The sequence below is a fragment of the Physeter macrocephalus genome, chromosome 21 (genome assembly GCF_002837175.3).
Source record: "Physeter macrocephalus isolate SW-GA chromosome 21, ASM283717v5, whole genome shotgun sequence".
NCBI lineage: Eukaryota > Metazoa > Chordata > Mammalia > Artiodactyla > Physeteridae > Physeter > Physeter macrocephalus.
In genome coordinates, this window is record NC_041234.1 from 17,781,931 (window position 1) to 17,800,142 (window position 18,212).

At 35.2% G+C, this 18,212-nt stretch overlaps 1 long non-coding RNA gene across 2 annotated transcripts in view; it reads left to right on the forward strand.

The window, feature by feature from the left end:
• LOC114484726 (uncharacterized) overlaps positions 1 to 17,228 on the forward strand; it is a 32,274-nt gene extending 15,046 nt beyond the window's left edge. Inside the window, exon 3 of one of the 2 annotated variants that reach the window (XR_003677945.1) lies at positions 17,038 to 17,228. This is a non-coding gene — a long non-coding RNA (uncharacterized lncRNA). Of the gene's footprint in view, positions 1 to 5,655; positions 5,718 to 17,037 lie in introns of those variants that run through there. The other variant, XR_003677946.1, reaches the window with a different exon arrangement.
• The last annotated feature ends 984 nt before the right edge of the window (positions 17,229 to 18,212 follow it).

Here is an 18,212-nt window from a genome sequence, read left to right on the forward strand (position 1 = left end):
TGAATAGATAAATGTAAGTCTGGGGGTACCTTCTAATTCCATTTTCAGCAATATGTAAATCTCCTCTATCACACATCTAGAAATTCTGCATTTTGGAAGTAAATGAAAAATAGTGAGAGCTCGTCAACATATATGCACCCAATATAGGAACACCCAAACACATAAAACAAATACTAACAGACATAAAGGGAGAAATTGATGGGAATACAATAATAGTAGGAGACTTTAATACCCCACTAACATCAATGGACAGATCTTCAAGACAAAAAATTAATAAGGCAACAGAGATACTAAATGATACAATAGAACAGTTAGACTTAATATTTTCAGGACATTACATCCAAAAAAAGCAGAATACATATTCTTTTCAAGCACACATGGAACATTCTCTGGGATTAACCACATACTAAGGCACACAACAAGCCTCAACAAATTTAAGAGTATAGAAATTATTTCAAGCATCTTTTCTGACCACAACAGCATGAAACTACAAATCAACCACAGAAAAAGAAACAAGAAAAAAAATTACATGGAGATTAAACCACATGCTACTAAAATAACCAATGGGTCAACAATGAACTCAAAGAAGAAATTAAAAAATACTTTGAGGCAAATGACAATGAAAACACCACAATACCAAGTCTATGGGATACAGCAAAAGCATTTCTTAGCAGGAAATTCATAGTGATTCAGAAATAAGAAAAATCTCAAATAATGTAATCCACCACTTAAAAGCCTTATAAAAAGAAGAACAAACAAAACCTAAAATCAGCTGAAGGAAGGAGACAATAAAGATTAGAGAGGAAATAAATAAAATAGAGATTTTTTTAAAAAAAAAACAGAAAAAATCAATAAAACCAGGAGCTGGTTCTTTGAAAGGGTAAACAAAATTGACAAACCTTCTGGCCAGGCTCACCAAGAAGAAAAGAGAGAAAACCCAAACAAACAAAATAAGAAATGAAAGAGCAGAAATCACAACTGACACCACAGAAATACAAAAAAACCATAAGAGAATACTATGAATAATTATATGACAACATATTCAACAACCTAGAAGAAATGGACAACTTTTTAGAAACATACAGCCTGCCAAAACTGAAACAAGAAGAAATAGATAACTTGAACAGACTGAAAACTGGGAGTGAAATAGAATCTGCAATAAAAAATTTCTCTACAAATGAAAGTCCAGGATCAGATGCTTCACGCGCAAATTCTACCAAACATATAAAGAACTTATACTGATCCTTCTCAAATTCTTCCTAAAGACTGAAGAGGAGAGAACACTCCCAAAGACATTCTATGGAGCCACCATCACCCTGATGCTAAAACCAGACAAAGGCACTACCAAAAAAGAAAATTACAGGCCAATATACTTGATGAATATAGATGCAAAAATTCTCAACAAAATATTAGCAAACTGAATCAACAACACATAAAAAAGATCATACACCACGACCAAGTTGGATTCATCCCAGGGTCACAAGTATGATTCAACATATGCAAATCTATCAGTGTGATACACCACATCAACAAAAAACACATGACCATCTTAATAGATGCTTAAAAAGCATTTGATAAAATTCAATATCCATTCATGATAAAAATCCTTATGAAAGTGGGTACAGACGGAACATATCTCACCATAATAAAAGCTATTTATGACAAAAAAACAGCCAAGATAATACTCAATGGTGAAAAACTAAAAGTCTTCCTGTTAAAGTCTGGAACAAAACAAGGATGCCCACTCTCAACAATTCTCCTCAACAGGGTATTGGAAGTCTTAGTCACAGCAATCAGACAAGAAAAAGAAAGAAATGGTATTCAAATTGGTAAGGAAGAGGTAAAACTGTCATTATATGCAGATGACATGATACTACATATATAAAACCCTAAAGTCTCCACAAAAAAACTACTAGAACTGATAAACGAATACAGTAAGGTAGCAGGATACAACATTAACTTACAGAAATTGGTTGCATTTCATTACACTAACAATAAAGTATCAGAAACGAAATGTAAACAAACAATCCCTTTTAAAATCACATAAAAAAATACTTAGGAAAAAGCCTGACCAAGGAGGTGACTTATATGCTGAGAACTACAAAACATTAATAAAGGAAATTGAAGATGATGCAAAGAAATGGAGAGATATCCCATGTTCTTGGATTGGAAAAAATAATATTATCAAAATGGCTATACTATTCAAAGCAGTCTACAGATTTAATGCTATCAAAATACCCATGACATTTTTCACAGAACTAGAACCAATAATCCTAAGATTTATATGGAACCATGAAAGACTCAGAATTGCCAAAGCAATCCTGAGGAAAAAGAGCAAAGCAGGAGGCATAACCTTCCCAGACTTCAGACAATACTACAAAGTTACAGTAATCAAAACAGCATGGTATTGGCACAAAAACAGACATATAGATCATGGAACAAAATAGAGAGCCCAGAAGTAAACCCACATACCTATGGATGATTAATCTTTTGACAAAGGATGCAAGAATATACAATAGGGAAAAGACAGCCTCTTCAGCAAGTGGAGTTGGTAAAGTTGGACATCCTCACGTAAATCAATGAAACTAGAACAGACCCTCACATGATATGCAAAAATAAACTCAAGATGGCTTAAGACTTAAATATAAGACAAGACATCATAAAACTTCTAGAAGAGAACATAGGCAAAACATTCTCTGACATAAATCATACCAATATTTCCTGAGGTCAGTCTCCCAAGGCAGTAGAAATAAAAGCAAAAATAAACAAATAGGACCTAAAAACTTACAAGCTTTTGCATAGCAAAAAAACCCCCCAAAAAAACAAAACAAAAAAACCCTATAAACAAAACAAAAAGACAACCTACAGACTGGAAGGAAATATTTCCAAATGATGTGACAAAAAGGACTTAATTTCCAAAATATACAAACAGCTCATTAACTCAAGAACAAAAGATCAAACAACCCAATCAAAAAGTGGGCAGAGGGCTTCCCTGGTGGTGCAGTGGTTGAGAGTCTGCCTGCCGATGCAGGGGACACAGGTTCATGCCCCGGTCCAGGAAGATCCCACATGCTGCGGAGCGGCTGGGCCCATGAGCCAGGGCCTCTGAGCCTGCACGTCCAGAGCCTGTGCTCCACAACAGGAGAGGCCACAACAGTGAGAGGTCTGCGTACCACAAAAAAAAAAAAAAAAAAAAAAAAAAAAAGTGGGCAGAAGACCTAAATAGACACTTTTCCAAAGAAAACATACAGGTGGCCAATAGGCACATGAAAAGATGCTCATCATTGCTAATTATTAGAGAAATGCAAATCAAAACAAAAATGAGGTACCAGCTCACACCTGTCAGAATGGCCATCATCAAAAATCTACAAACAAGAAATGCTGGAGAGGGTGTGGAGAAAAGGGAACCCTCCTACACTGTTGGTGGGAGTGTAACATGGTGCAGCCACTGTGGAGAACACTATGGAGATTTCCTCTAAAAACTAAAAATAGAGTTGCCGTATGATCCAGCAATCCCACTACTGGGCATATTCCCCGACAAAACTATAATTTGAAAAGATACATGCACCTCTATGTTCACAGCAGCACTATTTACAATATCCAAGACATGGAAACAACTCAAATGTCCATCAACAGATGAATGGATAAAGAAGATGTGGTACATATATACAATGGAATATTACTCAGCCATTAAAAAGAATGAAATAATGCCATTTGCAGCAACATGGATGGACCTAGAGATTATCATACTAAGCATAGTAAGTCAGAAAGAGAAAGACAAATACCATATGATATCACTTATATATGGAATCTAAGATACAACACAAATGAACATACCTATGAAACAAAAATAGACTCACAAATATAGAAAACAGACTTGTGGTTGCCAAGCGAGAGGGAGGATGGGGGAGAGAAGGATTGTTTGGGATTAGCAGATGCAAACTAGTATATATAGAATGGATAAACAATAAGGTCCTACTGCATAGCACAGGGAACTATATGCAATGTCCTGTGATAAACCACAATGAAAATGAATATGAAAAACTATATATATATACAGTTATATATGTATAACTGAGTCATTACTGTACAGTATAATTTAAAGACAAGATTGTAAATCAACTATCCTCAACAAAATTAAAAAAAAAAAACTAGTGAGAGGATTAAGAGTCCAATGGCTTCACTGGGTGGTTTTTCAGACTTTTTTAATCCCAAAGGAAAGACCATCATCACACAGTCCATAGGAATGGCAAAGGGAAGCAGTAAATGAAGCCAACATTTTCAAAGGCTACTCACTTTATAAAATGTAGGTCAAAAAATTCTTCCCACTGTTACAGGGGCATGGCAAAGAAGCTTGTCTGCTTGGCTTAGGTTTAGAGTGCAGGTAGGTAAGAGGCTAGACATTTTCCCATTGAAATTAAAATCACAATCCTGCCCACTGAAGACTTTGGAGTTCAGTTTTTCCACTATTTAAATGATTCAAGAACTCTCAATTCGAGAGAGAGAGTGTGCGAGAGCGAGAGAGAGAGAGAGCAAAAGAAATAAATGATTCTAGGTTGGTGATATTGCTGAGGCACCAGCAGGAAACACAAACACAAACCTTTTCAGAGCAATCTGCTCTCAGCCCAAGTATTTAAAATTAACAAGTAAATATTAAAATTTTTACCATGGATAAAACTCAAGAACACAATATTGCACAAAAAACAGAAGTTGTAGAAAATTCTGGAAATAAATAATTTACATACAGATTGAAAAACAGCAAATCGATTGCTTGGGGACAACTATCTACTTAATCATAGCATAAATCATGCCTCTGAATTTGTACCACTAATTCTGGATGGTGGTTTACTCTGAGAAAGGACAGATGATGGAGAGCAATGAGTTCGGAGATGGATAATCAGGAATTTCAAGTCATGCTCTATTTCTTTAAAAAAATCTGGAGCAAGTACAGTAAAATATGGGTGTGCTTTAAATTGGATCTTATTCCTTTCATTGTTTTAAGTACTTGATGGAAAATATATTTTGCAGTGATAGAAAACTTCTTGTTATTTCCTTCAAAATTGTCTCTGCTTCCCTTTTCTGGAGCTTCAATTAGATGGATAAAGAGAATTGATAGGTTAATAATGAAAAGTACTTAGAATGGTGCCTGCACATATGAAGTGCTATATTTGTGTTAGCTATTATTATCCTTACTACTTCTTTTATTATTTAATTTCATTAACTATTTATTCTGTCCTTTCAGCAGGTTTCTTCAATTTTATCTTCCAACACTTACACTGAACACATTGCTCCAAATAAATCCTAGTTCTACATATGGATTTATTATTTTATAACACAGAAGCTTACACTGTTACTGCTGTTATTCAAATATATCAGTCTTTTTCTTTGTGGCTTTTTGTATTGTTATTATGCTGACACAAGCCTTCTCCACCAAAAATGTAATAAATACCTTATTTTGTTAGTGGTTCAAAGTATACCAGGGCCATTATTCCTTTAATGCCACATCTTTCCTTCTCATTCTTGAATTCTTCATGTGAATCCTATTTTGGCTAGTTGGAATATAACTTTGAGTAACGATGACAAAAAAGAAATAAAGTGATAATTTTTTTTCCCTGAACCACCACATGTCTGAAAATTTGTCTTTCTTGTTCACAGGACAACCTAATAACTTAGAAATTTTGGATCACAATATTTGTCCTCAAGTCTGTGTATGTCTCCATTACCATCATGTATGTATCTTTTAGTGCATATATGTTGAATATAAACATAGAGAAATGTCCCTGAATGGAAGAAAAATTAACCTTTTCAATTGAAAGTACTCCACAAGTTCTAAGTTGAGAGAAAATCTTATAAAGTTTCAGATAGTAGTTTACTTACAAAGATGTATCAGGAACATACATATAACAATTCAATATCAGGTAGAGTGAAATTAAAAGCCAAATGCATTAAATATGACAAAAAGATATTTTGATATCATAAAAAAGACGATGTGTAAATTACATATAGCAGTAATAGAGTTTTATGTGACAAAGGACATAACTGTGAAATGCATAAGAAAAAATTATCCTAGAAATAAAAAGAAAATTTGACGAACCTCCATATGGCTGTGGCCTTTATTATAGTCCTTGTAAAATTTGATCTATCAAGTATAGAAAATGTAAGCAAAGACATTAAAAGATATGAAGGCAATAAGCAAAGTCAACTGAAGATTTATTCATCCAATAAAAATATATAGAGTGCCTACTCTGAGGAATGGGGAAAAAATTCAGTGACAAAACTGGCAAGGTCAGTGCCCTCAGGAAGCTTACATTCAAACTGGGAAGACAAAAAATAAAGAAGAAGAAAAAAGATACTTAAAGTTTGCTGTAACATCTATGATAAAACTATTAAGGGTGATACAATAAAGCATAACTGGACCCTTAGGCAGAAATTGGACGGAAAGCCAGTGTGTGAGGAAAGCAAGGAGTCAGGGAAGGATAGCCTTTAGTTCTCAACACTTTGAGGGATCACTTCAGCTGCAGAGAGCTTCCCCAATCAATGCACCCCCTTCCCCACCTCTTAAGACAGATCAAGACAGGGGTATAAAGGCCAAGCCATTTCGCTCAATGAAAGACAACCATGAAGGGTGGATATATTATCTGGAGGACCCCATGGGATTGGCTGAGCTGTCAGGCTTGTATCAGAGCTCCGTTTCTCCCTCCATTTAATCCTGCTTTTTTTCTGTTCCTTTCTACAGGTTATAATCTCAAGTGTGTTCCTTAATAAACATATTGCACACTAAACTTTGTCTCAGAGTCTATATTCAAGAGAATACAACCTGTAAATATTAAGTCACTATGTTGTGCACCTGGAACTAACATTGTGTTGTAGGTCAGTTACACTTCAATTAAAAAAAAATTACTTAAAGAGAGAGAGAAGACACAACCTGTGAGGCAGGCAGGAGATAGCACATATAGCTCTTACTCAGCCACTGTACCAAGTTTGATTTTATTCAAACTTCAGTGGAATTCAAAGGAGGCTGTTAAGGACACTTTCACATGTTCATGAAATACTTACCAATATTGATCATATATGTGTATATATGTGGCCATAAAGAATACCTTAATAACTTCCAAAAATTATATTTAATACATACCATATTCGCTTACTTAAATGAAATACTCTGTGGATTCCTGGGTGGATGGTGAACTGTCAGTAGGATACAACTGAGGACCCCATGGTGTCCAATGATCTCCGCTGCCTCCACAATATTTTTAAATATCTTAAACTTTTTACATTCATGCAATCATTCTTGATCAACAAGTGTTCTTTTCTTTGGATTAGTGAGTGCTAGTTTCATGAAATTTCTTGATTCTTATTTAGGCATTTATTCAAGAAGAACTTGTTTAGTACTTTTTTACGTTTCAGACAATAGGCTAGAGCCTGGGGATCAAGTGATGAAAATGACTACCTTGACCTGACTGCCTAGGAAAGTGAATGAAAAATAAAATTATCTAAAATTCTCTCTGTCCCTGCCTCCCTCCCTATCCCTTCCTTCTTTCCTCTCTCTTTTCCTCTCTTGCTGCAAATCTATATCAGAAATCCCATTCAACAAATATTTGTTGACTGTATCTTAAGTACTAGGAGGCAATGACCTATATGCTGAGAATCTAACACTGGTCTTCTGCGTTTAGAAAGAGGTATTTACTCTGAAAATTCCATGAGGTTTCTTACATCTGACCTGTAGAATCTTTCCATAGGTCCAGTGGGTTTTCTGTTTGCTGTTTCTAGAGGAAGCTGTGCTATGTTGATTTTGCTTTTGTTATGACTGCTTCTCTTGAAGGAAATAGTTCTGCCACTGATTTGTCATGGCCACTTGCTCCCAAGAGGAACACCTAAAACAGACACTCCTTTATGCTGACTTGCTGAGACATGTGAGTGTACCCATCAGCCTTAAAGTGAGCCCTTACCACTCTGAAAAATGGGATATTAATAAGGTTTTGTTAGGGTTTCTTTCACTAATTCTCAGCCTTTGAAATCTGAAATAAAATGTTAAAATAAATATTAGGCTATAAATCAAAAGTAAACAATACCCAATAAACTGCACTAGGGTGATTCAAGATGGAAATCCTGGCCATGTTCAAATATCTATTCAATTCTTTCCTGTGTAGGAAGTCTTTGATAATTCCATAAATAGGGTGAAATCTTGGAATCCTTATAGTTCTTCATGAATTAAACAGGGTATTTTCACAAACCCTGAAGTTTTGATGCTGTTGACAGTCAAAATTAAATGCCATCCTACACGTGACATAGATGATAGATACATACATACATGCATATGAATTTTAGTCTTATTGGCATAAGTAAATATGGTCATTATTTGCACCTACAAATTTACACAGGCATAGACTAGTCTTCCTGTGGAAAAATGGTTAAGTACCGTGGTTTTCAAACTTTTCTACGCAGTGGTATCCCTTGGTTATCTTTAAAAATACTGATGCTTGGCATGAAAAGATGCTCAACAACACTAATTATTAGAGAAATGCAAATGAAAAATACAGTGAGGTATCAGCTCACACTGTTCATAACCAGCATCATAAAAAGTCCACAAATAATAAATGCTTGAGAGAGTGTGGAGAAAAGGGAACCCTCCTACAGTGTTGGTGGGAATATAAATTGGTGCAGTCACTATGGAGAACACAATGGAGGTTCCTCAAAAACTAAAAATAGAATTACCATATGATCCTGCAATCCCACTCCTGGGCATATATCCAGAGAAAACTCTAATTCAGAGAGACACATGCACCCCAATGTTCATTGCAGCATTATTTACAGTAGCCAAGACATGGAAGCAACTTAAGCATCCATCAACAGATGAATGGATAAAGAAGATGTGGTATATATACACAATGGAATATTACTCAGCCATAAAACAGAAGGAAATAATGCCATTTGCAGCAACATGGATGAACCTAGAGATTACCATACTAAGGGAAGCAAGCCAGACAGAGAAAGACAAATATCATATGATATTGCTTATATGTGGAATCTAAAAAAGAAAAAGATACAAATGAACTTATTTACAAAACAGAAAGAGACTCACAGACATAGAAAACAAACTTAGGGTTACCAAAGGGGAAAGGGGGCGAGGGAGGGATAAATTAGGTGTTTGAGATTAGCAGATACAGACTACTATATATAAAATAAACAACAAGGTCCTAGTGTATAGCACAGGAACTATATTCAATATCCTGTAATAAACCATAATGGAAAAAATATGAAAAAGAATATATATGTCTATCTATCTATCTATCTACCTATCTATCTATCTATCTATCTAACTATCTATATCTGAATCACTTTGCTGTATACCAGAAACTAATACAACATTGAAAATAAACTATACTTCAATAAAAAAAGTACTGATGCCTGGCTCCAACCCTCAAACATTCTGATTTAACTTATCTGGAGTGTGATCTGGGCACGTCCCACTAAAACCACTGAATTAGGGTATAACCCTCCTTCCACATATCATAAGTAAAGATATTTAAATATGTCTGAGAAGTCAAGGTGATACCCTTCAATACCCAATTGGGAAACGAGGCAGTGGTCACTCTTAAGAAGAGATTTACTCTGAGATAGGGTGATGGGTATGTGAGCTACCTTTGGTGTGGAGCCCAACTGGGGAAATCTTGCTAGATCATTTTCCTGCCTAGATACCCCCGTGCCTCATGAATTACACACACACACACACACACACACACACAAAACCTGCCTGAATGCCTTTTGAAGATTCAAAATGATATTAAAACTAAAGGACTACATCAACTGGGGCCCTGCCAGTTTTGCTGTGGGGTCCTGCTGATTAGGCATAAATAAGTATGATCTATTGTAACTTATCAAATCACTTCCATTTTGAAAAATCAGCAGAGATATGCCCTAGTGACAGATGGTGGACATGAATGGGATAAGGGGATGTGTGGAGTGAGCAGATTGTTCAGAACCTCATCTTGGTGTTGTGGCCAGAACTTCTACACTGTGATCAAAAACTGTAACTGTCCAAGACTGGCATTCATGCCGGAGCACAGATGACTGGAACATACAGGGGGTACGTTTAGTAGGTGCAGAATTCAGCCTTAACCACTGGCACACTTCTGGCAGGTAGAGGCAGGTACCTGAAAGAGGGTGGGCAACTTTAAGCAAACCTGGGGATTCGCTGAAATATTTGAAAATGGAAACCCTTTTTAAAAAGCTGAATTTCCTGCTAAATTGGCACATCAGCACTTGGACAATTTATTATATTTTGGCTATTTCATACTGATGTGACCTTATTCAGGAGTCTGATTTGTTGAGTAATAGACCTCTATTTGGTACCTGTCATCCTGTGCTATGAGTCTTTGTCTTATTCACCCACCATCCTAACTAGTTGTAAACCAAAACTTAAAATCATTTAAGAGTGCTGACTCTGGACTTTGATGGCTTAGATTCTAATCTTTGCTCAGTCTCTTAAAAAAGGTGTGACTTTCAGTTTCTTAATCTGACTATAAAGTAAGAAGCATAATAGTACCTGACAAATAGGGATGCTGTTAGATTTAATTGAAATATTACAGACAATGCATTTTGTATTTATCCTGATACATAGCAAATTAACAGCTAATAGGTATCATTCATTTTTTACATTCCCTGCAATAAACAGTACAATGTTTTGTATATGCTAGGTATTTAATATGTATTCCTCTGAGAAGAACTGAATTCTAATGTCATCAATCTGAGAAATACTAATGTATGACTTACTAGGTCTAGGAAAGGGGTGTATTCTGAAAGGAGAATCTTTTTAAATGCAGACTTTTTTATTCTAAGAAACAGAATTTTTCTAGAAATATTTGAAACAGCATGATATAAGAGTAAATATTAGAAGGGAAATGCTGAGATTTGTAGCCGAAAAGCATACAGCAGCTTCAAAATGTTCTGAAAACTTACTGCCCCATACACTTGGAACTAAGCTGACTAGCAGTCTGAGACAATATATTTATATGTACTTCCAATACAGTCATACTGGTATCCCTTGAACCTTGAGTAGATTTTCTTTCCTCTAAGTCTTTGATAGTTTGGAGGGAAAAGAAAATAATTTCACAGTGCCATTATATAGCTTTATTGCTTAGGTATTTCATTCGACTGCTTCAGGCTCAGCTTCCAAAGATTCATTCATCTAAATCAGCCTTAGGCTTCACTTATCTCCAATCCCCCCAAATCATGTTCAAACCAATGGCATAAAGCAGTGATCTCACTTTAAATTTACTTAACCTTCCATTTCAGAAGTTACAATGTGATTTTGTTTTTTTATTCTGCTCAAGCAATCACAGATTTTAAGTTTTTTTGAGTTTGTTCTTCAGTGGAAGCCTTCAGGATGCACTTAGAAAAATCCATTACGAGTAAGAGTGGCAAGCAAACGGGACACATTTCCTCAGTGTTCAGGTGTTGATATCCTGGGGCTTACTCACCTTGCTCAACCATTCATGACATTCAAATTTGTAAAATTACCCATCACCTGTATGTGGCTTCCATTAACTTTTAGCTTATATTTTCTCTTTTAAATGTGCCTATACGTAACTCTCATGAATTTTTATCAACTCACGCATCAGTTCTAATTCCTCTATTTCTTAGAAATGTCTCAGTCAGAATTCAGCTGATTAATAAGTGAGTTGAAGAAATTACTTTAAATAATTTTATTCTTGAATGAATAATTTTATGAAAATACCAGCAGCACATGAAGCATATATGAAGGACATATGCAGTAAAAAATATTTCTGTACAGTGAAATATGAACTTCTATTTTTCTTTGTGCTTAATAGAAAAAGATACTAGTTATTCAAGTAGCAAAAAGGTCAAGTAATGTGACTCAAAAGAGTTTCCTAAACTAACTATAAATTCTGTAAGACAAGGAAACAGTAAAAATGTGTCCTCCCAAACACTATGAACAAGCTAAAATACTACTTTGTGAAATAAATTATTTTAGTAGATATGGGGTATTGGTTTGGCCTATAAAAAGATACTTTTTATCTGTTTCTTGTCATCTCTCCTATTTAAAAAATTTTGAGAGGAAGCATCTGAAATGTAGTGCTTTGTCTTTGCCAACATTATACAACAATATTCTCCCGTCCTATATTTATTCAGATTAGGCAGTCAGAAATTTGTATGTGTCCACCTATGCATTCTAGCTATTAACAAGTAGAAGAATACATTTTAATATCTATTGGAAGACTTCCAGTGGAAAAAACTTAATTGATATGTAGCCAAAATGGAATGGTAGTTAACTACATAAATTGGTAGCCAGAAATCAAGATATGATGATAACCTTAAGAGAGAGAATGGAAACTCCAGGACTGTACCTACTGCCATGGAATAAAACTAGCAGAAGAAAGCTGTTGGAAATTCAAGCAGCCCTGGTGATACAAACTAAAGAAGGAAGGAACAAGCTTTTCCGTGGCAACTTTCCCATTCTTTACCATTATTGTTGTTCCCTTAGGAGATTGCTTTTCTGGAAATTGCTACTGAAAAAGCAGTGTGCTGTAGAAGGCAAGCAGTGGCTAAGAAGAGTTGAGTCCTAACTGCCACATTCTGGTCATTTTTGCCTAAGTTACTCATTTGTAAAATTATATATAATTGCACCAGTCCAATCTACCTTAGCAAATTGTCATAAGGATCAACTGACATGAAGCATATGCAGATTCCTTACAAATTATAAATTGCTATCAGGAATTTACTCTATGAGGAATTCTTACTCTGCATGGAGCTTTTTCCAATACTGAATCTTAGTAATTTTCAACTGTTTGTTCAGGGAAATAATTAAGCATCAATCAAGTACACTAGGGCATTGTGACTTTTTTGTAAATGCTTCCTTCATGATTCCCAACTTTAGTTAACTTCCCTCAAACTCCTTGTGGACTTGGCTATATCACTTGCTTTGGCAAATGTGATGTGAGTGGACATGACAAAAGTAGAAACTTGAAATGTTCTTTTACATTTGGTCTTGCCCTCTTGATCTTCTGCCATCACCATGAAAAGAGCCTGCCCAGATAGCCTGCTGGTCTCTGAAGGATTAAGGGTATGTGCAGCAGACCTCACCCCAATCTGAGTCCTGGAGCCAAGGTCAGATGACACCAGCCTAAACCACCCAAATGTCAAACAAGTCACAGTTGTGTAAGTGAGAAATGATGTTCGTTGTTGGAAGCCACAGAATGGGAAGGCTTGTTAATCAAAATTATTTTAAGTACAGGTTGTTCATGAGGTTGCCATGTTAAAAAGTCAATATATAGAAAAATTCAAATGAGGTACACTCTTAGAGATTTTAAAAGATTGCTGAATATCTAAATTTCTACTGCTGAATATCTAAAATCTACAAATTTTAAAAACTTATTTATGCCAAGAAGGGCATATTTTTCAATGGCCTCTTCAGTGCAGACCAGGAAAGATGATGGTAGAGGAGGAATCTTGGAGCTAAGACCTATGGAGAACAATGGACCAAGGAGCCACCCCCAGGGAATATAACGAGGGCCTAATTAAGAGCATTTGCGATCTCCAGGTAGAATAATTTAGCAACATTTGCTCAGCAGGATTTCAGAATTCTTAGACCAGCTAATGTTATGTGTCTCCCACTGTCCCCCTTTTGAATGTGAGCACATCCTTGTTTCCCCATTGTATACTATGAATGTTGTCTTTTAGTTCATGTGTCTCTGGATCAAGAGGAGATCTGTGGTAGGCCTTAACCTTACCTGGATTGGAGTCAAGCTCAATGAAGACCAGTCTAGATCAGATGACCCCCTCAGTTGCATGAAAGAGATATAAATGCTTACTGCTATAATCCACTGAGTTTTGGGTTAGTTTGTTTTACAGTATTAAGAGAACAGCTAAATGATAGATGTGTCACTGCTAGACTAAAATTTTATGAATCTGAAAGAATCTGATGCATTTCAAAATGCTAGACAATAAACTAGATTGAAAATTTATCCACAGAATAAATTTAAAAGTTGTCCATGGTGGCAACATACCATGTGCTGGTGTGAAGCTTGTACCTACATTTTGAATCAAAAGAGTAGGGTATGTTTCAGAAAGAGAGTACCTTTTTTTATTGGACTTCTTTAGTTCTGCCAACTTACTTGCCATTGTGACTTCTTAGTCTTTCTAATGTAATAAGATTTGCCTTTCAGTGACAAAAATACTTTTCTTGATAAGATGAAGGACAATATTATGAACTGAATGAAGAAACAGGCATCATAGAGCCATGATCGCTGTGTTGAAGGTTTTCTTAGAACAATCCAAAAAAATATTAATTGAAGCTCCTACGTAATGTGTAACATCAATTTCATCAAGTTAATGGGCTGAAGAAAAATAGACATTATATTTATTGAACTAGATAACTCAAATGAACTTCAGCACTCTGAACACAAACATGATTTTAGGAATGGAGAGGTGTTTCAAAGGGCCTAAAAATAAATTTAAGCAAAAGAACAATGTTTTTCTGTAGAATATGTAATCAATATAAAAAGATTTAAAAAAAAACGTGTTGACTTTCCTAAACTCTAGCTAATCTTTGTAATTTATCTTGACATTAACACTATAACTTTGAAGCAAAATAATATTAGTGGCAGCTGATGTTTTATTTAAATTACACAAATAATTAAGTTTACTAGAATTTTTAAAATTTTAATTAACAGCAAAGTTAGGAAATCTAAGTCAGATAATAAATAGAAGCTAGTATGTTTTCCTGTGAAAACTATAATGGTATAGACGTTTCATACTTATTTATCTTTTAAATGTTAGCATAAAATAAAAACAATGTACTAAACATGTTCTCTAAACTTTCATGAACAAATGTCCCTTCGCTAATACGGGAGAAAAAAATGTAACTTCTGACTTAACTAATTTTAGAATCTTAAGTTGAAAAGTCTGTATTGAACTCCAGATCAAAACAAAAAAAAGACCCCCAAACCACCAAATGTGATAGTTTTGCATTCAGGAACACCTGTTGAACATTGGCAATTAAGTGTAAAATTAGTTGAACCAAAAAGAATAAAAGAGCTAGAAATAAACCTACCTAAAGAGGCAAAAGACCTGTACACAGAAAACTATAAACACTTATGAAAGAAATCAAAGATGACACAAACAGATGGACAGATATACTATGTTCTTGGATTGGAAGAATCAATATTGTGAAAATGATTATCCTACCCAAAGCAATCTACAGATTCAATGCAATCCCTATCAAATTACCAATGGCATTTTTCACAGAATTAGAAAAAAAAATTTTACAATTTGTATGGAAACACCAAAGACCCTGAATAGCCAAAGCAATACTGCAGCAAGATCTTTTTTGACCCATCTCCTAAAGTAATGAAAATAAAAACAAACAAAAAAAAACAAATGGGACCTAATTAAACTTAAAAGCTTTTGCACAGCAAAGGAAACCATAAAGAAGACGAAAAGATAACTCTCAGAATGGGAGAAAATATTTGCAAATGAAACAACTGACAAAGGATTAATCCCCAAAATATGCAAACAACTCATGCAGCTCAATATCAAAGAAACAAACAATCCAATCAAAAAATGGGCAGAAGATCTAAATAGACATTTCTCCAAAGAAGACATACAGATGGCCAAGAGGCACATGAAAATATGTTCAACATTGCTAATTATTAGAGAAATGCAAATCAAAACTACAAGGAGATATCACCTCACACCAGTCAGAATGGCCATCATCAAAAAATCTACATACAATAAATGCTGGAGAGGGTGTGAAGAAAAGGTAAACCTCTAGCACTGTTGGTGGGAATGTAAATTGATACAGCCATTATGGAGAACAATAGGGAGGTTCCTTAAAAAACTAAAATTAGAACTGCCATATGACCCAGCAATCCCACTACTGGGCATATACCCTGAGAAAACCATAATTAAAAAAGACACATGTACCCCAATGTTCATAGCAGCACAATTTATGATAGCCAGGACATGGAAGCAACCTAAATGTCCACTGACAGATAAAGAAGATGTGGTACATATATACAATGCAATATTACTCAGCCATGAAAAGGAATGAAACTGGGTCATTTGTAGAGATGTAGATGGACCTAGAGTCTGTCATACAGAGTGAAGTAAGTCAGAAAGAGAAGAACAAATATCGTATATTAACTCATGTATATGGAATCTAGAAAAATGGTACAGATTAACATATTTGCAGGGCAGGAATAGAGATGCAGACATAGAGAATGGACGTGTGGACATGGGGGGAAGGGGAGGGTGGGATGAATTGGGAGATTAGGATTGACATATATACACTACCATGTGTAAAATATATAGATAGTTAGTGGGAACCTGCTGTATAGCACAGGGAGCTCAGCTCCGTGCCCTGTGATGACCTAGGTGGGTGGAATGGGGGCAGGTGGGAGGGAGATCCAAGAGGGAGGGGATATATGTATACATATAGCTGATTCACTTCATTGTGCAGCTGAAACTAACACAACATTGTAAAGCAATTATACTCCAATAAAAAAATTAGCTGAACCATACAGATTTATTACTTTGATAGCTTCATCAAGCATTTTCTGAAATTTGGTAGCAGTTTATCAAAAACACACATCTGGCTATGATATAATTATAAATAAAAGTTAATATTAATAAATAATAAAGATATATGTTATAATTATGCATTTACAGCCAATTTGGGATAATACTGGAGTATAAAACCTGGCACAAATTGGCTAACTTTGAAAAGTATCCAAAAGTTTTAAGAATCAGTAAAGAAGATATTCAAAAGAATTTAGTTTTTTTGTTTAAATCATTAGTTTGAAAAAGATCAATTTTTAATAGAAATAAGTTTACAACAATACTAAAGAGTTTAAGATGTGGAATTGTATTGTCTAATTATTGTTTAATTATTTGGATTCGAGCATAAATATGACCAAACTTTTTTCCATCATTTAATTCCTCAAAGGCCCATCAAAAATAAAGTATGTTGGACTTAGTAAACTTTCACTGATAATAACTGTTTGTCTTAAACCCTAGAGCTGAACCCTAACCCAAATGGAGAAACGTAAATGGATCCTATCTACATGTAAGACCTATCCAGACATGAAAAGCAGGAGGCGGTTTAAAGACACCTCAAGTGAGAGTTAAAAATAACTGTCTTCGATCAATGCACTGTGTCATTGAAAAGAAGTTTAACTAAATCACTAGTTATGGAAAAACTGAACGAAACCGGGTATTTTCATTTTTCAGTGATAAATACAATATATTTTTATTATATCTTCCAATAAAAATTGTTGTATTGTTTTTATAAAGAGAAAACCAATATTTGGTTGGTTGCTTCCTAATATACCTAACCAAACAACCAAACTACCAAGAAAACTTGAAATATTAATGTTCATGCCATTTTTTCCAGCTCTTCCAGATATGTGAACTTCCCTCCTACTTAATCAGAAAGAAATCATATTGTCATAAGAAAAATTAAGATTGCCATAAACACTTTCATTTTTTATCCTCTAAAACAAACCTAGATCACAGACAATAATTTTGGAAGCCAAAATTTTCATTTTTAAGACAGGGACTTGCTTAGATAAAAGGCACTTGACAATCAAAAGCCTGGTATTTGAAAAAACTCGAGTTTATGTCATTTCAAAAGATTGGAGAGAGAATCAACAAAAGCTTAGTAATCTTTAGGAAGGGACTGGAGGAGGGTCCCTGAGCTGGGGAGGAGGGGAATAGTTGACACAGCAGGACTGAGTAGAACTGCAGGAGCTGGCAAGGATGGCATCAGATCTGGTGGAGGAGGAGTGGGATAGGAGATTAGGTACAGAAAGACTATTGAAATGTATTATTTATAGCATCAGAAAGCTGCACAAATGTTAAACTGATCCTTGTAGACTATACACTATCATGGGCCTTTGAGTGAGGTGTGCCTATGTAAGTAGCCGCACTCACTGTTTTTATCACTGAGAGCCATCCATGCTAGCTCTCTGCACCATTTAAAGATTTGCCAGCTGAAATCAGAACTACTCATGATTGACTTGATCAGCCCTCCTTCATCTGCCTATGTAGACAAATCTCTTTCAGTAATATGTCATAGTTGTGAAGTTCCCACAGAGGGTGGGATCCTGGGTATCCAAACGAAGTGTGGAATTAATAGTTATGACTGTTTAGAAGGGAAACCATTTCTAAACTTTGCAGCCCTCGAATGTGTA